The sequence below is a fragment of the Phalacrocorax carbo genome, chromosome 10, assembly GCF_963921805.1.
Source record: "Phalacrocorax carbo chromosome 10, bPhaCar2.1, whole genome shotgun sequence".
Taxonomy (NCBI): domain Eukaryota; kingdom Metazoa; phylum Chordata; class Aves; order Suliformes; family Phalacrocoracidae; genus Phalacrocorax; species Phalacrocorax carbo.
The window spans coordinates 7,140,850-7,146,849 of record NC_087522.1 but is presented as its reverse complement, the minus strand read 5'-3'; the positions used below and the strand labels follow the sequence as shown (position 1 = coordinate 7,146,849).

At 49.8% G+C, this 6,000-nt stretch overlaps 1 protein-coding gene across 10 annotated transcripts in view; it reads left to right on the top strand.

Moving 5' to 3' along the window:
- The first annotated feature begins 688 nt into the window (after positions 1-688).
- Positions 689-6,000, top strand: part of SUN1 (Sad1 and UNC84 domain containing 1) — a 30,002-nt gene continuing 24,690 nt past the window's right edge. For 7 of the 10 annotated variants that reach the window (XM_064461677.1, XM_064461676.1, XM_064461678.1 and 4 more), the window contains exons 1-2: positions 691-764; positions 1,302-1,505. The gene's annotated coding sequence lies outside the window, so the exon portion shown is untranslated. Of the gene's footprint in view, positions 765-1,301; positions 1,506-2,748; positions 3,146-6,000 lie in introns of those variants that run through there. The other 3 variants (XM_064461671.1, XM_064461679.1, XM_064461670.1) reach the window with 3 other exon arrangements.

Genomic DNA, 6,000 nt, shown 5'->3' with positions numbered 1-6,000 from the left:
GCTTGAGGTGACTAAAGATTAAAAAAACATGACTCAGACAAATAACTTGAATGTTATTTGCACGTTCCCCAAATTTTTGAACAACAGGGCTTGTTTCACGCCACAACTTCTTTGCTGAAAGCAGGCGTGTGACATTTCTTTTTCGTGCGGCCGTCCGGCAGTTACCGCGGCCTGGTGTTGGCACCGGTGAAGCTCGGCTGGGCACAGTGCGGGATCCAAAGTGCTCAAATCCCGCGGAGCCCCTGGGCGTGTTGTGCTTCTGAAGTCTTAGAGGAGAAGAGCAAGCGCAAGGGAAAGAAAAATCCAAAAAAGATCAAGTGGGAAGGAAACAGCGAGGGGAAATGCAGAAATAGAGGGCGAGAAAGTCAACGAGGATCCAAGCAGCAGAGGAGGCAGCGAAAATGAGAGGTAGCTCTCCCCATGTCGATAGCATTGCTCGCTCCAAAGGCATCCACGGCTCCATTTTGCGGAGGGGGAAGGCGAGGCAGGGGACAGCTTGGCTGCGGGGCAGGGAGGGCGGGCGGGCGAGGGGCGGCGGCCGAGGGCCGCGGAGGGGCAGCGCGGCGGGCGGCTGGAGGGGCGCGGGCGGCGGGGCGCCGCGCGGCGCGACCCCCGCCGCGGGGCCCGAGGGAGGGGCGGGGCGTGAGGGGCGGTTAGGGCGGGGGCTCCCGGCGGCCTCGGCAAAGCGGGCGGGGCCAGGCCGAGCTCAGCCGACGCCGTTGCCGCCGCCGGCTGCTGCCTTCGCCTCGCTCTGCCGGCACCAGGTAACCGCCATCCCGGGCACTGGCAGCGCCGGCCCGCGGTTCCCACCCCCTCTCCGCTGCCTCCTGTGAGGGCGAGCCTCCGCCTCCCCGCGGCCTCGCTGGGGCGGGCGGGGGTCTCTCCCCTTCTCCTCAACGGTCAGGCCGCGTTTCGCCCGCCCTTCCCCGGGGTGGGAGGAGGGGGCTGGCAAACAGCTCGGCGCCCGCCCGATCCGGCCGTTGCCGCGCTGCCAACCGCCCCCGTTCACCCGCTGGCTGGCGGCAGCTGCCGCCCGCTCCCGCCTCGGCCCGCCCGCCGCCGCTTCCCGCCGTCAGGGCCGGCCCCGGGCAAGGCGGGCTCCGGCGGCCAGGGCCGCGCTGGGCAGCCGCCGCCGTAGAAGCCCTTGGGGCGTTGTGTGGCGGCCTGCGTCCGCCGCTGGGCGGGGGGAGGTCGGCTTTTTGCCCAGCTCCGACAGCAGCCCGAGGAGGGCGGCGGGGCGTGAGGACAGGGCGCTGGGGAGCGGGCTGGAGCTGTTGGGTCAAAAGCCGACCTCTCTTTAGGTCCCCAGGTTATCTGGATCGGCGCTGTTAAGCAGGAAGGGGAGAGCCAAATCTGTGCCGTAGCTGTCTACCTGCTAGGGTGCCTCTTGGCCCGGCACTTGGACCGCTTTCTTGTCAGAAGTCGCTACCACCTGCAGCTCGAAGGAACTGATAAGGGTGCGGTAGCGCCTGTCCTCGCTGCAGTTGCTGAGCTTTAGTGCAAAGGTAATGTACTGCGATGGATGTCGTGGTCTGGTGCTGGGTGGTGCCAAACCTGCCTCCGCTGTCCCCCCAGTTGTCACCTCGGGGCAGCTGGTGCCAGTGAGCCGCTTCTGTGGGGAAAGCGTTGTTGAACAGACAGGAGTTTACTGTTAAGGAGTTTGGCATCACTCAGTGAGGGAGTGATTGCTCGTAGTTCTACTGCAAAACGTGACACTTCAGGGCTGTGCTCGTGTTGAGATGGTGGAGCTGTGTTCCTGAGGCGGTGATCACCTTTGGCTGCGCTTCAGTAACCGCAGAGGTAGAAGTGTCTGAAACACAGAACTGCTCAGAAGCAGCACCTGGTTTCTGACAGTCTCAAGAAGTTTTATGTCTGCTGGAAAGAAAGAGTATTTGGCTTGCCTTATTTCACGTTTATTTGCTAAAAAAAAAAGGTATTGTTTGTAATATGTTTTAGGAAAGGAAAATCTTAGCTAGCAAATTCCAGGGTCTGTGTTTCTGCAGTATTTGCAATCCCCCTATCCCACTGTCTGGTTTTCAGTTTAACCTTACACAAAAAGGAAGTGAAATCTTGGTTGTTTTTTTTTCTTTTAATGTTCTATCTCAGTGCTTTGCAACCGACTATTACAGGTTGATGCTTCTGTTGAATATCCAAGTTAATCTTGATGTCGAATTCCTCCTCTCACCTATGGGGGTGTAGTACTGTTTGATTTTCATAATATTCTGGAAGTGAGTTGCAGGCTTTTTCCTTGTAAGTGGTCTGTACGGAGGGCTTTATCGGCAAGCTTAGTAGGCTTCTTACATTGAAATATTAGTAAATGTGGCAGATAGAGATAGATATATCTCCTTAAATCTGTGCTACTTGACTGACTTGTGACTTGGTGACTGTAAGAGTTGTGGACATTTTAGGCATTCGGCTGTCGGAGTTGGCTACAAAGAGTAAGACATTGGGCTGGATTCTGTTAGCCAATATCGAGGCTGTTTTATCGAGGAAGCGGAGCGAGTTGGGAACGCGAGGTGTCAAGTAAAATACGCCTGTTGTTGTCCGCCAGTGAGCTTATAGTTAACATCCCCGCGGATGACGTGCGCATACGGCGGTTGCGGAGTAAAGCGCCCCAAAAGCAGCGCCCTCCCCGCGCGGAAGCCGAGGGGTTAAAAGCTGCGGGCTGGCTGCGGCGGTTCCAGCCCTGCCTCCGGGGGCCCGCGGGCTTTGTTGGGGCCTGGAAGCCATTTTGGGATCCCGCGGCGCGGCGAGTCCTGCCGGGCGGGGAGCGCGCCCTCGGCCCCGGCCGCCTCCGCCGCCCCGCCCCCCTCGCCGGGCCCGGCCCGAGGCCGCCGGGGCGCGCTGCCGGAGCGCCCGGGCACCCCCCCGGCTCTGCGGCGGCCGGCGGGCTCTGATGGGGGAGGCCTCGGGCAAAGCGCTGGCGCCCGCCAAGCGCAGAGGCCTGGCGAGGCCTTTGTACGCGCTGGGAGGGGAGGTGCCGGCGAGGCTCCTGGCGTGCGGTGCCCCAGGTGCCGCGTGTGTGCAACGGACGGGCGCCTTTATTGTCCCACCGCGGCTCGGTGTGTGGCTGCCTGCTGTCAGCCTTCCTCCTGAAAACCGCTTGATTGGGTGCTTAACGTGAACGTGCGGAATTACTGCCTTGGTAAGAGCCTCTCTGTTTTGCGAGTAGTGTTACAGTTTGACACCTGTGCTTGGGGATGCTCAATGGCAACATCCAGTTTAAAACGTGAATTTTATTGCTTGGGATTTTTTTTGTTTGTTTGCTTGTGTGTTTTTTTTCTTTTAAAGGAATAGTAATGTTTTCAGAATGTGTATTTTAATAAAACGTGGATTTAGCTTGGAGCTCTTTGCTCTTCAGCCTGTTTAAAGCAGTAGTTAATTGGGTATGTGGAAACATTCTTCGTGGAGTATGTTTACTTAGAAATTTACCTTTTTTTTACCAAAAAGAGTAATTTTATTGGTTATTCTGAATAATAGTAGAAAACTAAAAATTGAAATTACAAGTAAAAAATGGCTTGCTCTCAGGAACTGATGGTGTTGCATACTTCAGTTTCATTGTTACTAACAATTTTTCCAAAAGTCTGTTTAGCTTCTGTGTCCTTAGGATGTTGAATTGTAATGACTTAAACTTAGTTTGTTTGCTTTGAAGGGTAAGGATAGAATAGGTTCTACTTGAAGTTGTACTACCAACATCTCTTTAAGACTTTAAATGCATAGCTTATTATTTACATTACAAGGGGTAAGAAAAAGACATGCTTTCTTGCAAATTTTCTCGTTTTATGACAGACTTTCTGTTGAATATTTCTACTCTGCCAGGGTCCTGTTTGTGAAATGATTTACTGCTTCCTTTACCACAAAGGGTGTTTGTGAGGAAATGCCTACATATTATGCTGGTGGAAGTCTATTTAGGTACCCCAAAAGATGTAAGTGGGGGTTCAACCTTGTCCTTGTCGCATGCTTGCGGTGTATATACAATGTGGATTTGGTGATGCTTCCCCTTTTGTGATGCTTCTGTGCTTAAAGGCCGCTATCGGAGCATCTCGTCACCTTCCGGGAAAGCCAGGAAGTCTGCTGCAGCGGTACTGGGGTTTCCTTGACTCTGGCTGATTCTGAAAGTGATTTTGAGATAAATAGGCTTATGATGCAGTGGTGTGGCCTCATGTCACTCGGATGTTTCATAGTCCGTGTCCTCTGGAGATAGCCAAGGCGCTTTGTGTGAAAGTAAATTCTGCTGCGCTGATTACAGGAGTCCCTGTGCTTCCTTGTGTTCTGGCTAAGTCAGAATCTCTTGTCTTCTCCTGCCCTCCTAACCTGCTGATTTGTTGTAACACTGATTCGGTTGAATCGCAAAGGAGAGATGATGGCTATTGTTGTCTGCTTCCCCAAAAAAGCAAATAATCCTGCTGTCTTCTCTCAGGGAACATGGAAGTTAGTTTATAAGTTGAGGCACATTCTAATGTCTGCTTGGATTCCAGCTGAAGTGTGTGCTTCTCTTTAATTGCCTTTAGGTTGTCTTATAAAGGTACTCTTATCAGGGTTTTTTATGCAACTACATGCCGAGTTCTTTAACTATACATCCCTTAAGTACTTAGAAATAGATGTTTGTCAGCTTCTGAGGAAGGAAAAAGGCTGCGTAAAGTTTGGGACCAGTAATGCTTGCAGCAAAGCTGATAACAAAAGCCCACATGAATTTGAATCTAGACAGATCCATGGTACCTAAAGAAATCTGCTGGGCACCCAGAAGTGTTTAAAGTGGAACTAAGTACTATGTCTACCTCTCAGGTTCTCTGCCAAGTGTTGTGGTTTTAAATTTCCAGAATATTTTATTAGCATGTTTCTCTTTCTGTTCCAGTTGTATACAAAAGTTTCATAAATGAGAAGAAATAATATATGAAAGGTAGAGTGCTGTTAAACATGAGTGAACAAATTAGAGGGAGTTATTGTTCTACCTACCCCTAGTCTGTTCTGTAGTTTAAAGTTCTACTGTAATAAGTATGTGGAATATTTCTAAATCTATTGGGTTGATTGATTTTCTTGTGGGTTTTGTTTTGAAGAAATGAATAACTAAAATAAAGCTTTCGAACCAGTAGCCAGGTTTTTTTTTAAAAAAAGTTTCATAGTAAATTTTAGATGTTTGTTTTTCAAAATTGTGGTGGTTATCTCTGAAGATTATTTTCAAGTTCTGCTTAAGTCAGTTAAGGCTGTTTTGTTGTTTTGAAAAATTGAGTAGAGGTTTTTCCCGTTGAGGCTGAATGAGTTTCAGAGCATCAGTCAAACAGTGAATCAAACCAAGCCCCCATATCTTCTAAGAGTTATTTGTAACTATATGGTGTTTAAATGGCAAACCTGTTACCTTTACTGGAGATCTTGGTGCTATGAAAACCAGCTATTAATAGACCTATGCATAAATGCCTCTGAGACTTTTCAGTTTGCGCTGCCATTGTCAGTACATAGTTTATCCAATACTAACTTAATGATGTATTTCAAAACTTAGCAAATAAGGAATATGGTGTAAATTATAGCATTTTATTTCTTTAGAAATCCAGTAAATAGAGAACTGGTGGGAAAGGGGAAAAAAATTAGGAAGAAGCTGAGTCAATATGTTATTTTTCAAAGTCTGCCTTTGCCCTGCCCGTATGGGTGGCAGAGGCAGGGGAGGAGTTGGGTAGCTACTGAAGGATCACTCACATAGCCCAGCTTTTCATGTGGGGAAGTATTGCTGGGTGTCAGAAGCATTATATCAGCTATTGAGTTGCCAGTTAAAAAGTAGGTTTATTGATGAAATGATGCATGCTAAGTAGTCAAGATGAGCTCCAGCAGAAACTGAACAGAGCTGCCCTGGCTTGTGGTCTCAAAAATCTTTCTGCTGGGATGGGCCAATTTAAACAGATCAACCTTAATCATGGGTTTGAATGTCAGTAGTCATATGTCTGAGAAATCTGTTTTGTTATTGTTTAAAACAAGTGCTATCCGATGTTATCAACATCCCTCAATTTG